Source organism: Mobula birostris, chromosome 24 (genome assembly GCF_030028105.1).
Source record: "Mobula birostris isolate sMobBir1 chromosome 24, sMobBir1.hap1, whole genome shotgun sequence".
In the NCBI taxonomy this organism is placed as follows: domain Eukaryota; kingdom Metazoa; phylum Chordata; class Chondrichthyes; order Myliobatiformes; family Myliobatidae; genus Mobula; species Mobula birostris.
In genome coordinates, this window is record NC_092393.1 from 37038600 (window position 1) to 37065872 (window position 27273).

At 39.3% G+C, this 27273-nt stretch overlaps 1 protein-coding gene across 4 annotated transcripts in view; it reads right to left on the reverse strand.

Annotated features, from left to right (window-relative positions):
• The window catches only part of LOC140187346 (monocarboxylate transporter 4-like), a 42690-nt gene extending 18437 nt beyond the window's left edge, over positions 1 to 24253 (reverse strand). The window contains exons 1-2 of one of the 4 annotated variants that reach the window (XM_072242564.1): positions 24080 to 24253; positions 5626 to 5714 (exon numbers count right to left, since the gene is read on the reverse strand). The gene's annotated coding sequence lies outside the window, so the exon portion shown is untranslated. Of the gene's footprint in view, positions 1 to 5625; positions 5715 to 22537; positions 22651 to 24079 lie in introns of those variants that run through there. The other 3 variants (XM_072242565.1, XM_072242566.1, XM_072242568.1) reach the window with 3 other exon arrangements.
• Positions 24254 to 27273: the final 3020 nt, after the last annotated feature.

Below are 27273 nucleotides of genomic sequence, written 5' to 3' on the forward strand. Positions count from 1 at the left end.
GTCAACATCATTTCCACAATCCTGATTGAGAAGTTGCAGAACCTGGGCCTCTGTACCACCCTCTGCAAATGGATCCTCGACTTCCTAACCGGAAGACCACAATCTGTGCAGATTGGTGATAACATCTCCTCCTCACTGACGATCAACACTGGCGCACTGCTCTACTCTCTATATACCCATGACTGTGTGGCTAGGCATAGCTCAAGTACCATCTATTGATTTGCTGATGATATAGCCGTTGTTGGTGGAATCTCAGGTGGTGACGAGAGGACGTACAGGAGTGAGATATGCCAACTAGTGGAATGGTGTCGCAGCAACGACCTGGCACTCAACATCAGTAAGATGAAAGAACTGATTGTGGACTTCAGGAAGGACAAGTCAAAGGAACACATACCAATCCTCATAGAAGGAATAGAAGTGGAGAGAGTGAGCAGGTTCAAGTTCTGGGTGTCAAGATCTCTGAGGATCTAACCTGGTCTCAACAAATCGATGCAATTATAAAGGCGGCAAGACAGCGGCGATACTTCACTAGGAGTTTGAAGAGATTTGGCATGTCAACAAATACACTCAGAAACTTCTATAGTTGTACCGTGGAGAGCATTCTGACAGGCTGCATCACTGTCTGGTATGGAGGGGGGTGAGGGCTACTGCACAGGACCGAAAGAAGCTGCGGAGGTTTATAAGTTTGGTCTGCTCCATCTTGGGTACTGGCCTACAAAGTACTCAGGACATCTTCAAGAAGCAATGTCTCAGAAAGGCAGCGTCAATTATTAAGGACCTCCAGCACCCAGAGCATGCCCTTTTCTCACTGTTGCCATCGGGTAGGAGGTACAGAAGCCTGAAGGCACACACTCAGTGATTTAAGAACAGCTTCTTCCCCTCTGCTATCTGATTCTTAACTGGACATTGAACCCTTGGACACTACCTCACTTTTCAAAATATATAGTATTTCTGGTTTTTGCATAATTTTTAATATATGTATACTGTAATTGATTTAGTTATTTATTATTTTATTTTGTGTCTTTTTTCTTCTATATTATTTATTGCTTTGTACATCTTGCTGCTAAGTTAACAAATTTCACGTCACATGCCGGTGATAATAAACCTGATTCTGATTCTGGAGATGGAAGTGGGCAGAAAAATGCCACAGGTTTTATTTCTCTCACTCCCTGGGTAGGATGTGAATACAATAAATAAATGATCAGACAATTTGTTTATCAACTATTCCTGTGTACCATCATTGGCAACCTGGCCAAGATGAGAAACACACGTTCCCATTTCAACATTCATTCCTTGAGGCAATATATAATGCTAGAAATATCAAATGGATACAAGTATAAACAGAACATGCTAGTGGATTCAACTCTTCAGTGTCAATAGTCCCTAAATAGATTTAGTACAGAACCTCACCCTATTTTTGGGGGGAATTCAAACAACACATCACCGTTATAACCATCAAAAAAGTTCCAATAAAAAGGCATCAATTAGAATTAACCATTGATTTTAATAATCAAATCTGCATAGTTAGGAGATAAAACTGATAGCAATTATCACATCAAATATTCTAATACTGGTTTAGGAGCCTTCCCAAACTATAGTGTTTTCAGGATCAAAAACATAACCTACCCCATCTATGGTCATCAATAAAGCATGCTCTTTAAGAGTACATTAGAAATTTTCAAAACCAGCAAGTGATTTCACCAGCTCAGTTTCCTATTGCAATAACTTAACACACTATTAAATACACATGAACAACTTGCCTTCAGGAAAAAAAAGACCAAATCTGCTTGAAGCCAATGAATGAATCTCAGCAACAGATCTTGAAGCCCACAAAAGTGGGTTTAAAAAAAACACACACACATGAACAGAGATAATTAGAAATAAAATCACTGCAGTCTAACTGTAGCTTCAGTTGTTTGTTTGATATTTCAACTAATCCCTATAGCTATATGAGAACAGCACTCCCTAATCCAGATATCTAACAAGATTTGAGATGCTGTCTCAGTTAATTTGTAGCTGCAAGAGAAACTAATCTGAGAAGGTGACAGGATAGTACAAATACCTTAAGCAGTTTTAGCAGTGTGATTTCGCAAGCTTCATACCAAAATATTTCAGATAAGTTTTCTGCAGCTTAAGAGAACACTAATAATTCAGAATAGACTATTCAGCAATTGAAAAAGAATGCTTGCTTAATGTCAGGTCTCACTTCCCCAGAAAAGTCAACCCTTTTCATTCACCAAGTCACATTTGTTAACCTTCAGTTTTATAGCAAAGTTCCAATAGTTTTATTAATTTGAATTTTGTAAGTGCTATGAACTCTGATGTCAAAGTTTTCCTGTCATTTCAAAAAAAAAAAAGAGGAAGGAATTGGATTAATACCAAGTCCATTCCGTCGTAATCTTCAGCTCTTACAACAGCAGTTACAAGATCACTGCCTTTAAAAATGAAAAAGCAGCAAATGGGACATTTCTCCAGGGATTTGAAAGCATGATAACGTTACATCCAAGATAGATTATAAGCACTAGACGAAACAGCAACCAACTCGTTTGAAATATTTAACTTTTCCAGTGGCATTCTAACTCTCAAGGCTTGGCAGGGCTCAAGGACATTTAAGTGTCCTCATTGTCAGAGCAATAACTGCACAACCCAAATGTAGGTTAAGATATTAATCAGTTTGGCAATGTAGTTTCAAATTCTTCACTGCTTTCAAATTGATTACCAATGACAGTACAACTTCATACGAATGATATTGGGAGCATTCATATCAAGTCTACACCCTAAAATGGGTGGCCAGGTGGAGAGGCATCTCTAGCAAAGGAGGTGCAAGTCACTTCTTCTCTCCGTTAGCCTGCAGGTCACCCTTGGGCAAGGTCTATCACCTGCTTAGCTCCCCCCACCCCAAACCAGGGTCACATGAAGCCATGGCAGCAGGTGGTAGCTGGTCACGTGAACAGCTGGTCATATCAAGTCTTGGTTATGTGACCACTGACACCAGGCCAACAAAATCTCTGAAGAGCATTGATAATGGCTGGGGTCACCCATCTTGTAAAGACACTGCCCAGAAGAAGCCACTTCTGTAGAAAAAATTGCCAAGAACAATCAGTCATGGAAAGACCATGATTGCCTATATCATACAACACGGCACACAATGAAGAAACAAACACGATAAAAATGCCTTGCTAAACTCAGGGTAATTAGATTAATTCATGCAAATATTTCATCCATGCAGTAGAGTGCTGTAGGGCATTTTTAGAGGTAACAGCAGAATTTTTTATTTTAATGCAATCATTAACTTGACACCAAATAATCCCAGGTTAATGACGATTCCGTTTAAATAAACCTGTAACCTATTAAACTTGCAGCATAAAGCAATTAACACCAAAATACTTCAATTAAAACTGAATATTTATGTTGAGAATAATTCAGGATAATTCATGTGCATGGGAGAAAGCAGAATTTTGCATTTTTGTTTAAAAACAAAAGTCTATTCAAAAAGGACTTGAGCTTTCAATGGGTTAACCTTTACCCAAATCACAGAATACTGCCGCATCAGTTTAGCCTGAAATCAAGAAAAAAAGCCAGAGGTGCAACAATGGCATTCGGACACTCTACATTATGATACCGAAGGTGAAAGATGCAAGACAACCTTTTTTAGCTTCACATCTTAAGTTTACATATCATTAATCATCACAGGCCAAGGCAATGACTGACTAACTGTAGACTTCTTTATGGCAGATGTACATTATTCATAATGAATGGTGCACATCTGCCTCAAAGAAATCTGCACATGAAGACCAAGTTCGTTCAATTAGACTGATAAATCTGTACAGAGCAAACGAAAAAAAAAAGCATTTTAATGACTATTGTTTTATGTAGAAATGAAAAAAAATCAGGATAAACATGGGATTAAGCTATGAATTCAAATATTCAAAAATGATAAAATACTTCAAATATAACCCAAATTGAATACTATTCTGAAAAGAACATATTAAGCAAAAAAATTTTCAGGTTGCCCAAGTAATTCAAACTTCATGTATCAATAGAAAAGAAACTTGATTACTATGTTTCCAAGGTGACTTAAAATTTTGAATGGTTTTTACATCCAGATTAATACCAAAAGCAAGAAATCACTGATTCATTGTAGACAGTAAAAAATTAAAACTGCAACAGCAAAGCCTGTGAAGAAAGATGAAACTGATGGCATTTGCATAATTAACCACATATGGAATGAATGCCAAGAAATTTGTCAATTTAAATTTGTAATGTCAGTAAGGACTAATAATTTAACTTCGTTAAGCAATTTCCTATCACAACCTCCAAAATTATACAAAACCAAAGCATGGACTTTACTAATAATATAAATGGTCTACAGGCATGCATGTCCTCCTAGCAATCACATTGTTTTATGGGAAATCTATCCATTTTATTGTTGCCTTCATCTCCAAAGCTCAAACTAAAATGTCATGGGCCTGCCCATGAAAGGACAATGGCTTGCATTCAGTAGCCACATAGTTTCAAGCTCATTTGAATAATTGTAACAAAAAATTTCCTGAAGTAACTTGGGAATTTATTTTTATACCTAAAAATGGCTAAGAATGCATCAAGAATTTGCATCCATTGAATACACAATTATTTTGGGTCAAACTCACGACTATGAAGTTAGTATTTCAACATTAAAGATGCACATCTTATCACCAATTCATATTATTGATTAAGCAATGAATGCACAAGGCAATAACTTAAAAGTTTCAGCCCAGACAAGTAATTTTTGAATCAAGTAACATAGCATAGCACACAACAGAAAACAAAGCCATGTCACAGTCCATGTACAAATTAGCAAGAACTGTTACAAAAAAGCAAACAAGTACTACAGCTCATTTTTAGGAGGGATTAAAAATGAGAAGTAGGGAGATTACACTAAACCTACATTAATCTTTGGTTAGACAACACAATGCATTTCATAAAGATAAGATCTCACAGAAAGATTTAAATGATACCAGAACGTGACAACATACATCAGGAAAGTACAGAAAGCAGTCTGTTCAGGGTAATCCAAGTGACCTTTATCATGCAGGTTTTTGAAAATGTGAACATGAAAGGTTTCTACTTGTAGTAAAATTTACTTCTACAACACATCACTAAAATACAAGTCACGAAAGAATCCAGCAGTAAATTCCGAAGAAACCTCTTTACTTACATTCTCACCGCTCTGGGGAACTTGCTTCCAAAAGAAGTGAGATAAACAAATTGTTCAGATATATTTAAGGGAGACACGAAGCTGCAGATGCTGGAAGTCTGAAACAATGCATAAAGTACCTGGAGAAACTCAGCAGGTTGGGCATCATCTGTTGAGGGAAATGGGCACTCAACTGTTTTGGGACAAGACCCTTCATCAGGGCTGGCTGATAATTTATGGGAAGGCTAGCCAAATACAAATTGAAAGGAAAGAGTGGGGTTAAGCTGAGATATTTAAATGAGAAAAGATGGGAGGCACAAACAGTATTCAAATCCATTTCTCACAATGGTGATGACTCAAATCTCTAGAGATAATCTGGAAAAAGTAAAGAATGGAAGATATATCTCTCCCCAGAATCTATGGTAGAGGAATTCACAAGGCTCTCCTACCTCAAAGTAGCTCAGAAATGCAACAACACCAATTGAAGCAGGCAACCAAATCACCTCTGAGAAGGAGTACCACTATTTGTACAGGAAATCTGAAAAGCAACAAAAAAGTATTTTTTCCATTTGAATGGTACATCATTTGGTAGATATATTCAAGTTAATCCACACCTTAAAAATAACAAAACAATTGTACTATCCTAGACATCAAGAAGCAGTGCGTCAAAAAGGCGGTGTCTGTCATTAAGGACTCCCGCCACCCAGGACATGCCCTCTTCTCACTGTTACCATCAGGAAGGAGGTACAGAAGCCTGAAGGCACACACTTAGTGACTCAAGAACAGCCTTTTCTCTTCTGCCATCCATCTTCTGAATGGATGAACTATGAACACTTTATTTCTGTTTCTGCTCTACTTATTTAATGATTTGATATACATATTTGCTGTAATTCAGTTTTTTTTTCCTGTATCATGTAGTGCATTGTACTGCTGTCACAAAGTTAATAAATTTCACGACATATGCCGGTGACATTAAACCCTATTCTGATTTACCCAGAGATACCTGAAAATGAAAATAGGAAACTTCAGTTGCAGATCGAACTTCCAGCTTTTTAAAAGCCATTTCATGCCAAAAAAAAAATCAGTGCAAAATTGCCAGTACAATTGGTGGAACTTCAGAAAATAGACAAAATTTTTCAAGAATAAAACCAATACATCCATTCTCCAGCCACTTCTTCTGAGACTCTAGCATGCAGGCCATAAGTTTCAGAAGACAAATTTGCCTTTGGTCACTAATTGCCTGACATTTTTCTTTGGTGGGAATCATCACTAAGTCCTTCCCTTTGTCCCTCAAGTTTCTACTCATATTGGGACACCCCCCCGTGAAAGCATGGATTTGCGCCTTGGAAGGTTTCCAGGGCAAGGTTGTATGGAAGACTGGGAGTTGCCTATGCTGCAGGCCTCCCCTCTCCATGCCACTGATATTGTCCAAGGGAAGGGCACTAGGGCCAATACAGCTTGGCACTGGTGTCATCGCAGAGCAATATGTGGTTAAGTGCCTTGCTCAAGGACACAACACGCTGCCTCAACTGAGGCTCGAACTAGCAACCTTCAGATCACTAGACCAATGCCTTAACCACTTGGCCACGCACCAACACAATTTTACTAATTCTTCTAAGAGACACATGCTTATCTCAGCTACCATCTTCCTTTAAATATATGCAAAAGCGCTTCCTCTACTTAATTTTTTTTGTTGGTGTCTACAACTTTCCCAATCTTCTGGCCTTCTAATCTTTGCAATTTGTCTGATTTTTTCTTTGAATTTAATACAGGATTTAACCAATATTCCAAAATCCAAAAATCTCCAAAATCTGAAATTTTGTGCACTGAAGTCACAAATTGAAAATTCCCAGCTGATGTGCAAGTCTTTGTGCATCACACACAGTTCTGAGAAGTGACCTTATATATATATATGAGAAGTTAATGACAAATAGAAAAACACTGCATATAGTGAAGAAATGAAATTAATCATGTATTGAAAGAATAGTTTTGTAAGCGTTGGCGTGAACATCTGCCACTTAACGGTATGCTGATCATGAAACAAGCAAAAATCTATCACAGTGAACTGTAAATTAAAGGTAAATGTGAATATTCAGTTGGCTGATTGCAGAAATTTAAATGGCACAGCATTAATTTTTTTTTTAAGGTTTTTAAAGCTTTACATAAATTCAAATTTTAAAGATATATCATTTGCTGATCATGAGGCAAAGAAATTCATTGATAAGATGGCGAAAATTGTCGCTGATGAAAATCTAACACCAAAACAAATCTACAGTGCTGATTTTTAAAAAAATATTTAATGTAAAATATAAACCAAAGTAAAATACAAATAGAGTACTGTAACCTTTTAATCAAAATACGGCAGCGTAGGTGGAGACTGAAAGCCTACTCTTGTTTGTCGTTGTTCAGCTAATTCAGGTATTCTCCCAATGCTGCTATGCTGCTTTCATTAGCCTACACATATTATAATAATGGTATGTAATAATTTTCACTATTAAGTACATACGTGTGACGAACAAGACTAAGACAGCTTACCAGTAGCATCTAAGTGTAGAGTCAGAAATTATGATGATCCCACACCATCTCGTATTCCAAAATTTGTAAAAATTCAAAACCTGAAACAGTTCTGGCCCCAAGCATTTCAGATAAAGGGTACTCAACATGTACTACCTCGACATTTCCCCTGTCAACTATGGATGGATTCTCAGAGTCTTAAGATTTTTTCACTGAGAAATATCTTCATGAGAATTTCAGTTGTTCTGTAGTATGATCTTACCTTTAATCTGTTCCCCCCCCCCACCCTATTTACCTTAACTAACTTTGTCTTGAGTGAAGATTAACACCTTTTCTATTTCGGTAGCCCCTGCCCCAATGGGCATGACTAGTGATTTCCCTAACTTCCCGTAATTTCTCCCCCCCCCCCCCAATTCCATTCACCATTCTGGGTACCTTCTCACCATATTTCCTCACCAGCCCAACATGTTCCTCTGGTTCAACTTCTTCCCTTTATTCCATGGTCCACTGTCCTCTATTAGATTTCTCTAACTTTAGACCTTTACCTCTTCCACCTATCCCTTACCAGCTTCTTCCTTCATTTCATTTCCCTCCCCTCCCCTCCCCTCCCCAACCTCACCTGGTTTAATTCATCACCTCCCAGCCTATACTCTTTTCCCTCCCACCTTCTTATTCTAGCTTAAGCCCCTTCCTTTCCAGACCTGATAAAGGGCCTCAGCCTGAAACATCCATTCTTTATTTCCCTCCATAGATGTTGCCTGACCTACCGAGTTCCTCCAGCATTTTGTGTGTGCTGCACTTTTGTCAGTCGAAGCCATTTCATTTCTCTTCGACTCCCACATTTCAAGGCAGGCCTTGCAGGCTTTCCTCTGCTGGACCAGAACAATGTCTAGTGGGTTTGGCAGGAGGGCATTGTTATGCTTTGTGATTTCAAAACATTGAACAATATCAAAGGAAGACAGGTGTCCAAAATGAGAGACTAACAGTGTTTAAACAAGGCACATATGTATCACATGGTAGCGTGATGTATGAAATTCACTTATTTTTGCAAATATAATGAATTATATAATCAAATATATGAAGATTACTCAATTACTGAAATATTAAATACACAACACTCCTTCCAGCTTAGCTATAAACTCCAACTCAATGGAGAACACATCTCACCTATATACACAGTATACTATATAATACAATTACTATATAGACACCCACAACATAGCCTATTTATTATTTAAATTGTCCCAGTCAGGCCTAAAGATTTAATCACTGTGGAGGCTTTCTTAGCCTTGTGGGATAACGCTTTTCCTGCCAAGGGGGAAATCACTCTGCTTGGCAGGTGAGACTTGTGGCTGTGAATCTCAGGTTCTGGGGCCTCCTCCGTGGTAGTTGTAGGAGATGACTCAGACTAAAGAAAATGGTTCTGTCAGCTCTGGACACTTTTCCTCATCTACCTTTTTACTTTTTCTAGTTTGTGCATCTTGTGCATTCATTTCACCAGAGTATTCCCTCACTAATCCTTCTACTGCTCTCCTCTTGGTTTCCACATCCACAATATCATCTGAGAAATCCTGTTTTCGCATCTCCATTGACTGCTTTCTTTTTGGCCTTCCATTCATCCAGCTGGGCTTTGGTCTTTGCATCTACTTTTACAAGCAGCCTTTTGTCTCCCACTTGAAGTTCATGCAATAACCTTAGTGCAGTGATTCCCAAGGTAGGGTGATTACCTGTCCTAATAGAGCATTAGGAGAAATAGAAGTCATCGGGGGGGGGGGGGGTGCAGCTTGGTAAGCGGCATCACCAACCGTTTGTAGGACAGGCACTTCCAGAAAAAACAAAATGGCACGAGAACACAGAAAGAATCACAGCTCCGCAGGCGGTCAGCACTCGTCATCACAATGCGTCTGAAACTCAATCTCATCCAACCTTCCCAATCAAACAGACATTCGGGATGAATATGTTAGCAACCAGTTCCCTGTGGTGTGGAATGAGTTCATGCAATTTAACAGTTGTTAAGTGCATCTTCAACTCTCTCTACAGATCTACAGAAAATAGGTCGCACAATGATACAGCGCTGGCCGGAACCAAATAGTGAAATAGAGCCAATCGGTCCATGTTAACGCGCTGTGGTCATCGATATCCGATAGGCATTCCCAGTTTGTGTTAATTTTAAATTTTAATTTAGCCTCATTAATGATGGATAAATATGTAAGGCGCGATCTCTACGTGTCCAAAGGCGGTGAAGCCTTGAATTCTAATACTGCTAAGAACCAGAAATGACAGAAAGTGCGTCAATACAATGTTACATGCTTGGAGTATGATTTTATTCTGTTCCTGTCAGATCAGCAACATCTTTTATAATACTGTCCTGTCTAATGAAGCCATGAAACCATTAAGATCACAGAAACACTTCTGTGAAAGACACCCTGGAAAAACCTACTTACATTATTACTCAGTTCTAGAAGATGAAGGAAGCATTTGAAAAGTGTTGCACACTTGAATTATTTGCCAAGAAAGCTAAAAGTGACCTCATTGCTATAAACTTGAAAATGTTGTAAGAAGCAAAGTGTGGAAAGTCTGGAACAATTGGTGAAAGATTGATAATGTCTGCTGTATCAGAAGTGCTCACTGCCATTCTCAAAATGGATGCTGATACAAGGGGTGATTCATAAGTTTGTGGCCTAAGGTAGAAGGAGATGAGTTACTAACTTCAAACTTTCTGCATAATCACTCAGAGTTCAACTGAATGTGCATGTAACGAGAGCTGTATAACTCATCTCCTCCTTTTCTTCTTCCAGGCAAAAAGTGCAGTGTTGGGCTTTTATCGATTCAAGGATTAGAACAATTTGGAAATTCCTGACTGGATTATTAACACATTTCTTTGCAAAGTTGAACAGGAAGAAAGCTTGCAAGAAGAAATTATCAAAATTCACAATGATTAAGAAGCAAAAATCCTTTTCAAAAATGTTGGCTTTTGTGCTATGTGGTTAAACTGTCATACAAAGTTTCCTGGTCTTTGGAGAAAAGCTAAACTGCTCTTCATTGCATTTCCACCCTACCTTGTTGAGAGGTTTCAGTGCTGTGAACCACATACTCACAAAAAAACAAACCTCTTGGACATGGTTATATTTGGGGACTTTAAGGCTTTTGCTGACACAACTTGAATCAGATATTTCAACTCTTGCTGAAAACCATCAACAAGGATCACTATCATCAAAGCAGCTATATGGGTACTACGTAAGCTAGGTTTAAAAGACAAATTTAAAACGGAATAATTTTTCTCATGTTAGCATATGGTAGACAAGTTTTTACACTATGGGGGCATCAGAAGGTATATTGTGCCTAAGTGGGGTGTTGGCAAGTATGAAGGTGCTTTGTGGGGGGGGGGGGGTTGTTGAGCTAAGATAGTTTGGGAAACATTGCCTTAATGCATGCAATGTAATTCTGGTTCTTTATACCTAGAAAAGCAGAATGCTTGCAATTTTCCTGAAGCTCCTTGAACTCTTCCAGTTTAAAACCAAGACACATTTCACAAGTAGTTGCCTGATTAACATATCAGAAGCTTTCTCAGATGTGTTGCCTACAAAAACTGTTGTAGTCCAACAACTGCTTTTGTTACTTTCACGATTCCTCTGAGCAGCATAGTCCTTTCTTGGACCATTATGCCTTCCAACCAGAGGCAGAGGTTGGCACCAACACTTTTTTGCCTTCTGTTAGTCCATAGTTCATGGTGTACAGCACGGACACAGTTTTGGCACCATCCAGCAACTTTCTAATTTCTTTTCAGCAGTCTTCATTGCAGGAGATGTTGCATGCAAATGATGGATCTCCAATCACATTGTAGTTACCTCAGCCAATCATGTTCCCACAATGCTGTTCCTGCTGTTTTTACTGCAGGCCCAGTGTGGCTTGTTGGTTGTTGCATTTATGAATGTCATTCCCGCAGGAGTCATCTTTTCTCCAGTACAAGTTCTTAGTTGGACATCAGCAAGCTTCAGTTTAGTAACTCTGAAACACCACTCAAACTCATTTTGTGGAATGATTGAAACAGCTGAGCCAGTATCCAATTGGATTTTAATTAGTTTATCATTCACTTCTAGTACAAGCCACATTACTTGTCTGTTATTAGATTTCACATTGTAAATCTCAAGGCTACTCAGTCCTGTGTCACTCTCATCATTATCAGATTTTCCATCAACAGAATGCAGATTAGTGCTCTTTTTGAAACTGCAACTTAACTTTTTAAGCTTCCTCTTCCCTGTGCAATCCATTTATTTGTGTTTCCTGGAAATGCTCCACACATATTACTTTGCTGCATTTTTGGCAAGTTTCAACCTTACACCTGCATTGTGAGCGCCTGCCACAACAATAACACAAATTGTTCAGCCAGATTGGCCTCTGTCTGGACACTACAATTTTGTTCACACTCACTTTCATTCCTGACTGCAATTTCAACTGCTCCTCTAAATCTCAGTTGTACTCCAGTTAGGAGCCATTTTTTAATGCTTTCTTCTAAGATTCTACAAGCTAAACAATCTCTCCGTGACTCATTAAGCCCATTACCAAATTGACAGTGCTCAGACAATCTCTTCAATTCAGCCATGTATGCTGAAATGGACTCCCGCTTTTTGATTTTGCTATGAAACCTAAAGCGTTCTGCAATCAACAATGGCTTCAGTTCTAAATGTTCCCACGTCACTTCACAATATCAGCAAACCTCATTTCGGATGGTTTGGTTCAGAGCAAACTCTATGCCTTTAAACCTAATACACACAGCAAAATTGGTACTCATTTCTGACTGGCCATTTCATTTGCTTCAAAATACTGTTCAATTTGCTCAGTATACATGGAATCATGTGGAATCAAATGCACCAATCTTTCCAATGTAGCCAGCCATTTCTGCTCTTTTTTAAAAATGATTATACCCGGTATTCTTTATGAACCCATGAATTCTTCCACTTTCTTTTTTAAAAAATTGATTGTGCACTCCCTTCTGAAGAGTACGTGCTGCACTGCTTTTTTTTTTATTTTAAAACTCAGCTGCCTGTATCTGCTGGGCTGCATTTTTTAACTCGCCATTCCTTGCTTTGTGTTTTTTTTTAAAACTTGAACATCTCACTGTGTTGCAATAGGACAGCGGCCATCTTAGGCTCACTTTAAAAATACTGTATTGCCAATGTTATGTTTTGTAACTTCAAAACATTAAATTAATTCAAATGAAGACACAGGTGTCCAAAATGTGAATCGAACTTGGTGTCTACTTTAAGCAAGGTGCACATGCATCATGTGGTAGCGTGAGATTGCTTAATCAGACATTTAATTTTTATTTAATTTCAGATTCAGCCCCGAACAGGCCCTTCGAGCCACGCTGCCCAGCAATCCCCCAATTTAATCCTAGAGTAATCATGGGACAATTTATAGCAGCCATTTAACCAACCAACTGATACACCTTTGGACTGTGGGAGGAAATGTAGGCAGTCACGGAGAAAACATACAAAGTCCTTGCAGGCAGCAGCAGGAATTGAACCCAAGTCACCTGTACTGTAAAGCATTATGCTAACCTCTATGCTACTGTGCCATCCTTAAGATTTACAAGGCTACTCAAATAGCACTGAAATATTAAGTACACAACAGGCATCTTGGGAGAAGATTTGTCAATCCACCCTACCTATACTCCTAACAATGAGATGGGATACAATTTTTTTTGCTTCAGTACCACTGTACTTGGGTGCCCTTTCCAACTGAATTGGTGCTGCCTTCTGCATGTTAAAATCAAGTTACTTCTGCTGCCATTTTCCACCCTGCTCTCAATGTGGTTCATCACTCTTACCTTCCTGGTTCTGATGGTGTCTAGGACAAAGGCTTATGACAAAAACCCATTACAAACTACACTTCATCTCAAATGTACTTCTTCCCACCTACCTCCCCCCTCCCCCCACCCATCTCTAAGAACTCCAGTCCATTCTCAGCTACTCGGCCTCTGTCATATTTGTTCTGATTGAGATATTTCACGCAGATGCCTCTCACTAAGCTGTGACTCATCCCACTCCACAGTCCCCCCCCCCCAGCAAACTTCTGCCACCTCCCATTCACCCCAGTGATCAACTTTTCCACAAGGATCATTCCTTTCCCACACGCTGGTCCTCTTGCATCTCCACCAACCACTCCATTTCCATTAAAGTAAAAGTGATGCAATACTGGTCTTTTTTTTAAAAAAATCTCTTCCCTTCTGACAATTCAGGTACCCAAACAGTTCTTCCAGGCAAAGCAACGATTTACTGATATTTCAAATCGTCCAGTGAACTGCATGTGATGCTCACAATGTCATCACTTCTAAATTGGAGCTGACAAATGCATTTTGGTTGATTGCTTTGAAGAGCACCTGTATTCAGTCTGTAAAAGCCAACTGAACTTAAACTACCACTTTAATTCTTGGCGAGGCTTCCGGTGCAGCCTTCTATATATTGGCGAGACCCGACGCAGACTGGGAGGCCATTTCGCTGAACACCTACGCTCTGTCCGCCAGAGAAAGCAGGATCTCCCAGTGGCCACACATTTTAATTCCACATCCCATTCCCATTCTGATATGTCTATCCATTGCCTCCTCTACTGTAAAGATGAAGCCACACTCAGGTTGGAGGAACAATACCTGAAATTCCATCTGGATAGCCTCCAACCTGATGGCATGAACATTGACTTCTCCAACTTCTGTTAATGCCCCTCCTCTCCTTCTTACCCCAACCCTTATTTATTTATTATCTTGTCCCTCCTCCCCCGCCACTTTTTAATCTCTCTGTCCTTCTCACAATAACTCCTTGCCTGCTCTCCATCTTCCTCTGGTGTTCCCCTCCCCCTTTTTCTCCCTAGGCATCCCGTCCCATGATCCTCTCCCTTCTCCAGCCTTGTATTCCTTTTGCCAATCAACTTTCCAGCTCTTAGCTTCATCCCTCCCGTCTTCTCCTATCATTTCAGATCTCCCCCTCCCCCTTTCAAATCTCTTACTATCTCTTCTTTCAGTTAGTCCTGACGAAGGGTCTTGGCCCAAAACGTCGACTGTACTTCTTCCTATAGATGCTTCCTGGCCTGCTGCGTTCCACCAACATTTTGTGTGTGTTACTTTAAATCTCCATCTCACTTTCACTCTAGCTGGCTAATGGTGCAGTGGCATCCACACTGGACTTTTGAGGTGAGTGGCCGAGAGTTCAAATCCGGCTGGTTCCCTGCATGCTTTCCATCCACGCTGGGTTGAACATCAAGCTAGCAACTCAGCCTCGTTTTAAAAAAAAACACAAATGCAAGGTTGCCACCTGATATGCCACAAGATGCGGCTAGGAACTCAATCACTTTCACTCTGGCCTATTTAGTTTCTTGTATTATAATGAAGCTCAATCCTAGACAGAAGAACAAGACCTCATTTTCTATCTAGCACCTTGTAGTCTTTAATACTCAATATTGATTGTACAACTTCAGTAACTTCATTTCTTTATCTGTATCAGAGCCAGCCATTACTGTGGCATCATCAATCTATGCTACTGGCTCAGTTTTTTCCTCTCTCCATTGGCACATCTAGCAATTCCTAAATCTATGTTCCTTCATTTGTGCTCTCTCTCCAACTGCCTAGAATAGCCTGTGCTCTCTCACTCAGTATTAGTCAAGAGATATTCCATTTATCCAATCCATCCCCCACTCTCCTCCTCTCTGCAACTAAACCCAATCATTCCCTCCTTTCACCCAAACACTATGTTCCCCCAACCCTCCACACAGATGCTGCTGGACAGCCTGAGCTTTTACCATGTGCTGTTCATTTGCTTTTCACAAAACTGAGGTCTGTGGGTCAGCATCTTCTCAATTTGCGCTTTCCCTGATATTGGTTCTTTCTAGAAAGATCCAGTTAGGGATTTAGCACCTACATCTTTAAAAGTTGATTTGGCTGCCCGTTAACATTAATTAAACTAACAATATGTATCCATAGTGTGAAGTGCCAACCTCACTGAAATGGAGGCAAAGCTGGAAAGCAACCATTTAATTTAATGTGGTCCACAAAACCTCAGTGTAACCACAGCTCTTTTGAGTGCAGTTCCAGTCCTTCACCCATTAACAGTACACAAGGTGTTAGCTTTTTAAAATTGTGTTTAAAATGAGTCTGAGAAAGGTACTGTACCGAAAGAGGATATTGTTAACTTCTACCAAATTTGCTCAATTCTAAAACAATTTTACCCGAATTGCCAAAAGCATCTCATGTAGACATTCTAGAGGCAAGAGTGAATATCACAAGTCTTAAAACAGAACACAAATTAAACCCACAAAGCTCTTTAAAATTTGAAAATCTTTAGTTAGTATGTCCCTTATTAAATTGACAGTTTACCAGACTTCTGCTCTAATTCTAAAATAATGCATTACTATAGTAACAATCTATAATACATGCTCATATCACCATCACATAATTCATTCAGAAACATTGATCGACTCAGGAATAAGCAATTCACAACTTAATTCTATAACTTAATGTTTTCTTTATGCAGAGGGAATAAGTGAAAACAAAAAAGAGGCTAGGAGATGAAATATCTCAATGGCCACTTTATTAGGTACACCTGCACATTAATGGGAATATCTATTTAGCTAATCATGTGACAGACAGCAACTCAATGCATAAAAGCATGCAGACATGGTCAGTTGGTGTTCACACCAAATATCAGAATGGGAAAAGAAAAGTGACTTTGACTGTGGAATGATTGTTGGTGGTTGACGGGGTGGTTCAAGTATCTCAGAAACTGCTGATTTCTTGGGATTGTCACACACAACAATCTCTAGAGTTTATAGAGAATGGTGCAATAAACAAAACATTCAGTGAGTGGCAGTTCTATGGGTTAAAATGCCTTGTTAATGAAAGAGGTCAAAGGAAATTGGCCAGAGTGGTTCAAACTGATAGCCAGATGAACATAACTCAAATAATCATGCATTACAAAGGTGGTATGCAGAAGAGCATCTCCGAACGTACAAGTTAAACCTTGAAGTGGTTGAGTTACACCATGAACATAATAAAATGGTTATATTAGATACAGAATATACTTAATAAAGTGGCCACAAAGTGTAAGTGAAAGAATTCCTGGAAGCAAATTGTGTTATGAATTCTAGAACAATACAGAAAGATACAAAGAACACCATGTACCTTTCAACTCTCACTGTTGTAACATAGTAAACTTAAATTTTTCTTGACTTATGAGATGCATGCTATGTTTCATATTTTATACTCCTCTTAATTGTAATTTATGAACCTTGCTCATCAATTCAATCTCACTTGGCTTTTTAAAAAAGTTGTGATATGGAGTCAGGAATGCAGCATAGAAATAGGTCCTTCAGCCCACAAAGTCTGCATCAACCATTTTCAATCATCTTACATTTATCCTGCATTTTATTTCCCTTATTTTCCTGAATTCCCACCAGATTCTATCACTCACCCACACAATAGGGGCAACTGACAGGGGCAAAGTAATCTCCCAATATAAAAGTATTGCAGTGCCAAAATTTAATTTTCTATCACTTACTGACTTCTTAATATCTGACTTCCATATCCTTCCCGTAATGGCACTGCTGAGCCAAGTGACAATATAGAAGTGGAGTAGAATGACAGTTGGCCCTTAGCTTTGTTCTGCCAATCAAGTATTACATATTGTGGAAATATAAAGAATACAGTATTGATCTTTAAACATTTTCAAATTCCTGGGAGAACAGGAAGAACCATTTATGCACACAATTAAGAAATGTTTCCACCATATATAGAACAAAAATACATTTTGCTTTCAAAATATCAGTCTTATCCAAGATACAGCACACATTCAGCCTGATTGTTGTAGACAAGCCCTGGAGGAACCCTTGAAATAATTTTCAGATGACAGGGAACACCTGCATAAAAGTTATTATATCTATAAGCTCATGGTACATTAACATTGTTGTAAATATAATAATCCAAAAATAATTGTCAATGCTCTTTTGAGTAGAGAATGAATTTTCATTTACCTTTCTTGAAATTTATCTCCTTTTCGCAAATTTAAAGAAGTCACAAAGCAAGCATGATAAATTTCTCAATTCTGGGTCAAACTTGAGATAAGCACACATGGATTTCACCTTTAGTTGAAACGAGACAATTTATGTCCTTGCTCTTGATGTTTGTTAAACAAAAAAAGCTTTCTCACAGTGTAATAAGTTGAACACTGCAGCAAAATGTTCATTGCTTTCCTATCAACACACATCAAAGTTGTTGGTGAACGCAGCAGGCCAGGCAGCATCTCTAGGAAGAGGAATATTCCTCTAGGAATTCCTCATGATTGCTTTCCTATGAATGGCAGGATACTCTTTCACAGAAATCCAGAACTTGTCCAGGGGCAGGTCAGTAAATCTCATCTTGAGTGCATAATCAGAGAGCAGCTTACAAAGTTCTTTCTCTTCTCTCAGAGAAGTTCTCAGGCTGAGCAGTATATTCAGGGAAAGGGTCCCTCACCCAGTCACACACTTGCGTTGAAAGGGAGGGAAAATGGTGTTTAATTTTGTTCTGCAGTTCTTCCAGGTAGTTTTCAACAAGACTCAAGACTTCCTGATATGTTTCCTCAGTCTCAAGCCCAAGCAGCAATGGAAACATTTCAAGATTTCCTTTTGCAACATGATTTCTCCAAAGATTCAGTTTCCTTTTAAATCCAAAAGAATCTGTCACTTGAAGTCACAACATTTTCTCCAGGACCTTGCAGAGACTTGTTCAACTGATTCATATGATGAAAAATATCTGCTAAATAGGCTAGTTTCTACAGCCATTCTTCATCTTCAAAGCACTCAGCAAAATCTAGCCTACTATTTTCTTGAAAGTACTCCTACAATTCACCTTTCAGCTCAAACACCCATTGAGAACTCTTCCTCAGCTAAGCCATCAGACTTCTGTATGTAGCAGGAGATTGGTGTGCTCTTTGCCCAGGTTTTCACGTTTTTTTAAAAAACATTTTCAAGTGAACTAGTCTTAAAAGCTACTAAATAATTTGCTTCCTGAACCCTTTTACTGACTGAGGCTTTATTTTCAAAAGCTTTAATCTGTTTGTTTTGAGATTCCAACAGTTGTTTAAAATAATCAGCACTTTTACATGTCATATGGCTGTGATTTGTAGTTAAGCGTCTTTTCAGTTTTGCTGGAGCCCTTGCTACATTTGTAAGTTGTTTGCTACAAACTATGCACAATGGAATAGGACAACTTGGACCACCAGTCCATGTAAAACCCATTGAAAAGTAGCTTTCATTGTAAAGATGGACTTTTTTTTTGTGTCCGTTGTTCCACTAGTGCAGTGAAATCACTCAGAAGATTGTAATTCTTTATCATTAACCTTATCAGAATTGTACATAGGCCTAGAATCTTCCCCTTCCATGTCACACCTCCTCTTCCAAAAAAAAAAACACCACACTGGACTATCTTTAGAATGAAAATTTCTCTCCAAATTTCTACTACACTGTTGGGTGAGCCCATACAATGCTTGGAAAACACACTTCACGTTCCTCATCAGTTTACCACCCTCCCTCTGTGCAATACAGTGTCACCAATTGTCAATGGCCTCCCCCATCTTGTGTCAAAAACTGAGAATAGGCTCACGCAAATAAACACATTCCTTGAGAGCACTAGCATTATGTGTTGCATGAAGTTCAAAAAACAAAATTTTTTTAAAAATCATGATCTTTCACGGAACCTTGGGGTTCTGCGGAACCCAGCTGAGAAACCCTGTAGTAGACTAACACAGTTTAAGTCTGGTACTCCACTGCAACGACAAAGAATTTACAAGCTTAGACATATCATTTTTCCAATGTAAAATTCAAAACAAATGCAAATACTCATTTTCCTTCAGAAGTAAAAAAGGCAGATGTAACATTAACATTTATTTCAAGAGAGGACTAGAATACAAAAGCAAGGATGTAATGATGAGGTGTTATATTGCATTGGTCAGACCATTGAGTGTAGTTTTGGACCCCATATCCAAGTAAAGAATATGCTAGCACTGGAGAGAGTTTATGAGTATGATCCCAGGACTGAAGGCACGAGGAACACTTTATTGTTCTGAGGCTGGTATCCCTAGGGTTTAGAAGAATGAAACTTAAGGCTAATCTAGAATATGTGGCAAGGATGCTGCCAATTGTGGGAGGAAAGTCTGCGGCCAGAAAGCACAACCACAGAATAGGACATCCTTTTAGAACAGAGATGAGGAGGAATTTCTTTTGCCAGACAGTGGTGAATCTGGAAATTATTGTCAGAGATGGCTATGAAGGCCAAGTCATTGGATATATTTAAAGCAGAGTTTGATAGGTTCTTGATTAGTAAGGGCATCAAAGGTTAGGGGGATGTGGTTGAGAAGCAAAATAAATCAGCCATGATGGAACGACAGAGAATGCTCAAAGGGACAAATGGACTAATTCTACTCCTATGGCTTTTGGTCAAACTGGAATCTATTTGGCCCCAGTGAAGTAATTGCTACAGATGCAGAAATAAAAACAGAAAAAGTCTTAATTATTTGAAGGTAGCAAACTTAACCTTGACTCTTCTCCCATCACCAGACAATGAAGCAGAATCTATTGTGTCTCCTCAGCAGGTTTTTTCTTTTAAATTACATTTGCACAGACATCCCACCTCTCCCAGAAGTTCCGGGAGTCTCCTGCATATTGATAGTGGCTCCCTGACACCTGCAAATTATATACAATATGGGGGGGGGGGGGAAGAGGGAATCCTGATAGGTCTACTTAGCACAAAAAGAGACCAGTTTTCTCTGTGGGCGGGCTTTACAGTCGACCTCACTCTCTCTTTCATTGTCCATCAGTTCAGTTTAGTGTCCTGCAGCGCCATGGCAGGGTATTCCAAAAAAGAAACTATAAAACGTACTTCACCCCAGACTACACTAAAGTGTACCCCTGCCTAATAGGGGTCAAAAATAATGACCACATTGCTCGCTGCACTGTTTGCAACAGTGACATTTCTATTGTCCATGGTGGGTTAAGACTGTAAAAGACATGTTGAGGTGAGTTTAACAAGCGTCATTCATTCATTAGCATAGCTAACATTACTAAAACTAGCGGGCTAGCTGCTAAGGAGCTACTCTATTGATGTCCTATGTGATGAGGCCAAACTCCCTGTAGACTTGCTTAAAGTTGTAATAGAATTAAAAAAACTCCATGATAATACAAGTACATATTTTAATGTCACATTTCCTGCCTAAGACAATATAATAAGGATACACCTTATGCTTCTATTTCATTTAGGGACCACAACATATTAGGAAGGCTAAACGCAGGGAAGGCTGCTCAAGTGTTTCACAGTTCTTTTCAGCAGAAAACCAAAGTCTGACAGAGAAGGTCACTAGAGCTGAGGTGTACTTTACATCTTTCATTATTGAGCATAACCTGCCATTCCAGGTGTGTAAGCACACAGGCAAGTTATTCAAGAAAATGTTTACTGATTCAGAAATAGCAAAAAACTATGCCTGCTCATCAACCAAGACAGCAGCTATTGTGAACATAGCACTGCAACCGGAATGTTCAGAGGATCTGTATATTTAGCTATTAGTATTGAGACTGCCAACAAAATACTCAACAAGGAATATGTATGTAAATAGTTTTAATATGTGATCAAATAAATTGTTGTGTTCTTTCATAATCAAATGCCCTGTATACATACACCCTTGGAGGTCGACGGGTGAGGATATGGGGTTGTGGGGGGCGGGGGTGGTGCTACCTTCCTGAAATGGGGAAATCTCTTAATGCACTTGCTATAACGTATCCTTCACGACAATGAAAAAAACGCCAAGATCACCTTATTTCTATTCTACCAAGATGCAACACATTTTAGTCACCGAAGTTTGTAAAGATTTGACACAAGCTAGCTTTCGTAAGCTTCTTGTATTTTAAGTCCGATAATCCACCAGAAATCTTTACATTAGTTCATTGTATCCTGGGTGATATTGCTGAACTCAGGCCCCATTTTACGTCATATGCAAATCGAGTTTCTCAATCTTGGGTACTAACTTCAATCTACCTACAAAGCTGCCAAGATCAGACTGAAATAACAAGCATGACATGTTTATGACAAATCTGCCCATTGAAGGACAATGTTTCAATTCAGTATCTTGAAATCAGATTACTCATGGCTAGCAATTAAAAGGTTTATCCTCTTAGGGGAAAATTAATAAAACTGCACCTGCTTAGCACTTAAATACGCCTTTTGAAAGGATCATGCTGTCCAACTACACTGGTGCCACAGAAAATATAGGATTAAACTTCAACCTGGTCAGTGCAACTTCACACGCAATTCCGCATCCTTTTCGTATTTTTGCCAGGTGGCTAGAACCGGAGCAGAGGAGATAAAAAAACAACCCCTGTGGGGCTAGCCTCTCAGCTAACCACATAGATTTAGAGACAAAGGGACAAGCCAAAGGTCAAGAATGCAAGTTACCCAAACTATCCTCCAACTGTCAAGTCAGTACGCACGTACACCGTGATCGCTATAGAATCAAGCCAATCCGCAACTAAACACTAGAGGCCGTTTACACAGCGTAGCCACGAGGTCTGTCTCTGTCTCACAATCCTTCAGCCAATTAGACTTAATGATGCAAATATCGCCCGATTATTACAAGACATATTTTCCTTATAATTGATCAACAAGTTATACTAGTGTAACTTTAGATATAGAGCTTGTTCTGTACGCATGTTAATAAAGTACATGTACGTCAGCATGAATAGTCAGACCAGTCACATTGAAGCGCGACAGTCAGCTTCAGAAAATTTCTTTTATTCGGCTGCTCGGCAACCTCTCGCTTCCCTCCCATCACTCACCGATCTTCCAACCAGTTTTCCCAGGTATGTCCAATATCAACAGACACAGGGTACAATTATTTATTATATTTCGGCACCCCTTCGGTGTTGGAACCTGGGGAGTAATATAGTCGACCTGGTGCCCGTGAGAGCGGGCTTGAAGAGGAAGTAGGTGTAACATAGCATCAAGCAACCGCAGGAGGACGTGAGAGACGTGACCCAAGAATATGGGAGCACCCAGTATGCAACACAACGAGGATTAATAGACGAGAGAATAGTGGTCAAGGGCTCTGAAGGGCGTCCGATGAGACTGGTTAGTAGGTAGTCGGGGGGGGGGTGTAATCAACTAATAACATTCAGAAATATATACCTCTCAAATCAGCAAGGAAAACACACTGGATTATTTTTAAAGAAAGCCTACTAACGCAGTGGTCCAACTCCAGCACACATGCGTCGAATCTTAATCTGTTCAGAACAATTAACTTCGGGAAAACAGAAGTTGATTAACGAGTTCTTTACCCCAATTATCAGCCGGTGGGGGACTGAGTTATCTTTGAGGCAAAGGCAACATTGGTTGAGCCAATGCAATGTTGCCCTATCGCCTATGTACTCCGGCATAAAACTCACATTTAGCATCAGCTGAATAAACAGCCGTCTCTAAGGAATCGCTTGGCAGGGCATTCTCTGTAATAGAATGGATCGGATATTTAAATGAAGGTCAAGCATTTTACAAATTTAATCTGAAATGTTTAGTTTGCGTTATAGAGTCCAGGCTACTGCCATCGACGCACATAGATTTATTCAGATTGGTTCTGTTTATGAATTTTTCGTGCATTATTGAAGAGGAAGAGAGACGTGCGTGTACTGAGGGTGGGTAAAGAAGTTAGCAAAGTAGGTCATGACGGTTTGAAGCGGGGAACTCCAAAAGACAGGATATACAGTATATAATACCACGTGGGAGATGATGAAATTAAGTGAAATGGACGGTTTAGGACAATTGCCCCTTCGTGTTAGTTTATTTTTTCACCATCACACATTCTTAATAAACCCTTAGACTTTTCACTTTAAAACAGGCAGACTATTGTAAACCTGCGGAGCTTTCAAAAACATCTTTCCTTCCACAGTCCATCGGCATTTGTCCGTGCGCACGTTATCACCTTCACCCCTCAAGGATCATATACTTTATGGTATGTTTTTTAAAGAAAGCACACATGAGTATAATCATAATCATATGCTCAGTCGGTTATTTTTGTTTCCTGAACCCAGTCTTAGATTGATACTCGAACAGAGGATCTGGGTAATGTTATCTAATTCTCTACCGTAACTAAACACAATATCGTGCCAAGCATCTTAATTCAGTTGGAATACTGAGGACAGATTAAATTCAACATCGCAACAAATTGTACAAAATTTGTTTCCTATAAGACTTAAAATACAATTTCATATTCTGAAAAAAATTGCAAAAATTATGTTAATCATCTCCCACATCGTGATGTTACAAATTATACAAAGGTGCGCCCAATTTAACTACACGATACAAGTTACAAGACTGTAGGTCCCTACCTTCATGTATTTCTTGGTATCACCACGACGAAATTGAGCACAGTCGTGCGATGCTTTGCTCTTATTGAATAGCTGTCCATACGTCAGCCGTTGTCCCCCGAAACGGCTCCGCCGGGTCCCGATGACCGCTTGTTTCCTCCTTACTTACAATGTGATGTATGAGCACAACACTGCAATTCAGATGTGTTACTAACAATCAAATGGTATATACTTCAGTAGGTAAGGAGGAAGTAAGTGTTGTAACTACCCAATCTAAGAACAACGGATGTTTACACATGGTGTTAACACAGATAGTTTAAGACAGGAATGCAATGACAGAAAAATAAACTGTAACTGCAAAGTAAACTCTCAATATCTGTCGAATTTCAGGAATATCAGCGCCGACCTCTAATTCCTTTGCATCCTAGGATAAATTCGTTTTACACGAACTTTGTTTGGATCTCCAGATCTACAATTTAGTAATAATTTTCATCTTTTCAATCTCCTACGTAGACGGAAGATAGTCATTAGAACAAGCAGAGCACGCAATTTTAATGTTCTTTCTTTTCCCAAGCTACAATACCACCAGCTACAGTGCCATGCAAAAGTTTGGGCACCCTTGGTCAAAATTTCTGTAACTGAGTAAAAGATGACCTGATTTCCAAAAGGCATAAAGTTAAAGATGATACATTTCTTTAATATTTTAAGCAAGATTACTTTTTTATTTCCATCTTTTACAGTTTCAAAATAACAAAAAAGGAAAAGGGCCCAAAGCAAAAGTTTGGGCACCCTGCATGGTCAGTACTTAGTAACACCCCCTTTGGCAAGTATTACAGCTTGTAATTGCTTTCTGTAGCCAGCTAAGAGTCTTTTAGTTCTTGTTTGGGGGATTTTTGCCCATTCTTCCTTGCGAAAGGCTTCTAGTTCTATGAGATTCTTGGACCGTCTTGCATGCACTGGTCTTTTGAGGCCTATCCACAGATTTTCAATGATGTTTAGGTCAGGGGACTGTGAGGGCCATGGCAAAACCTTCAGCTTGCGTCTCTTGAGGTAGTCCATTGTGAATTTTGAGGTGTGTTTAGGTTCATCAGCCTGTTGTAGAAGCTATCCTCTTTTCATCTTCAGCTTTTTTACAGATGGTGTGATGTTTGCTTTCAGAATTTTCCAGTATTTAATTGAATTCATTCTTCCCTCTACCAGTGAAATGTTTCCCATGCCACTGGCTGCAATACGAGCCCAAAGCATGATCGATCCTGTGCCCATGTGCTTAACAGTTGGAGAGGTGTTCTTTTCATGAAATTCTGTACCCTTCTTTCTCCTAACATACCTTTGCTCATTGCGGCCAAAAAGTTCTATTTTAACTTCATCAGTCTACAGGGCTTGTTTCCAAAATGCATCAGGCTTGTTTAGATGTTCCTTTACAAACTTCTGACACCGAATTTTGTGGTGAGGATGCAGGAAAGGTTTTCTTCTGATGACTCCCATGAAGGTCATATTTGTGCAGGTGTCGCTGCACAGTAGAACAGTGCACCACCACTCCAGAGTCTGCTAAATCTTCCTGAAGCTTTTGCAGTCAAAGGGGGGGGGGTTGATTTGCCTTTCTAGCAATCCCACGAGCAGTTCTCTCAGAAAGTTTTCTTGGTCTTCCAGACCTCAACTTGACCTCCACCATTCCTATTAACTGCCATTTCTTAATTACATTACAAACTGAGGAAACGGCTACCTGAAAGCACTTTGCTATCTTCTTATAACCTTCTTCTGCTTTGTAGGCATCACTTATTTTAATTTTCAGAGTGCTAGGCAGCTGCTTAGAGGAGCCCATGGCTGCTGATTGTTGGGACAAGGTTTGAGTCAGGGTATTTATAAAGCTTTGAAATTTGCATCACCTGGCCTTTCCTAACGATGACTGTGAACAAGCCATAGCCCTAACAAGCTATTTAAGGTCTGAGACCTTGGTAAAAGTTATCTGAGAGCTCAAATCTCTTGGGGTGCTCAAACTTTTGCATGGTGCTCCTTTCCTTTATTTCACTCTAAAATTGTACAAAACAAAAATAATACACTAATCTTGCTTAAAATGTTGAAAAGAATGTTTCATCTTTAACTTTATGACTTTTGGAGATCAGTTCATCTTCTACTCACTTTAACTATTCACAGTAACAGAAATTTTGACCAGGGGTTCCCAAACTTTTGCATGCCACTGTAAATCTTTCCCATGTCTTTCAGCATTCCAAAGGGATCCAATCTGCAACTTCCTGGTTCAGTCTCCACCAATACACTAATCTCTTCTCAAAGTTCAAAGTAAATTTATAATCAAAGTGCCTATATATCACTAAACACTATCTTAAGATTAATTTTCTTGCAGGCATCGCAGTGGAATAATGAAGGACAATGGAATCAATGAGAAAACATTGAGAAGAGAGCATGGCTGGGATAGTGGTGGTCCTTGATGATAGATGTTGTTTTCTTGTGGCAATGCTCTTTGTAAATGTGGCTAGTGGTGGAGAGGGCTTTTCCCATGATGAACTAAGCTGTATCCACCATCTTTTGTAGGCTTTTCTGTTCTCAGCCATTGCTGTTTCTACTATACTTGACCGTGACACAACCAGTAAGGATACTCTGTACTGTGCAGCTATAGAAATTTGTCAGTTTTAGATAACATGCTGAATCTGCACAAGCTTCTGAGAAATTAGAAGCACTGTTGTGCTTTTTTTTGAATAAGCATTTACATGCCAGTCCCAGGACAGATCCTCTGATATGATAACACCCAGGAATTTAAATTATTGACCCTTTCCACCTCCAATCCCAAGCAAACACAAATTATGTATCACTTAGAGTCATAGATTACCACACAGAAACAGCCCATTCATTTATGCTGAACCATTAATCTGTCTAGTTCCATCAATCTACACCAGAGCCATAGCCTTCCATACTCCTCCCATCCATGTACCTATCCAAATTTCTCTTAAATATTGAAATCAACCACTTGCACTGGTAGCTCATTCCACACTCACCACCCTCTGAGTGAAGAAGTTACCCTTCTTGTTGCCCTTATACATTTCACCTTTCAACATTGACCCCATGACCTCCAGTAGTCTCACTCAATCTCAGTGGAAAAAGCCTACTCGCTTTCTCCACCCCCAAGAGCCAACTATTCCTTAATTTAGTTTCACTTCCTGCAATTATATAGTACTACCCAGACTCCTTTACCTCTCCTA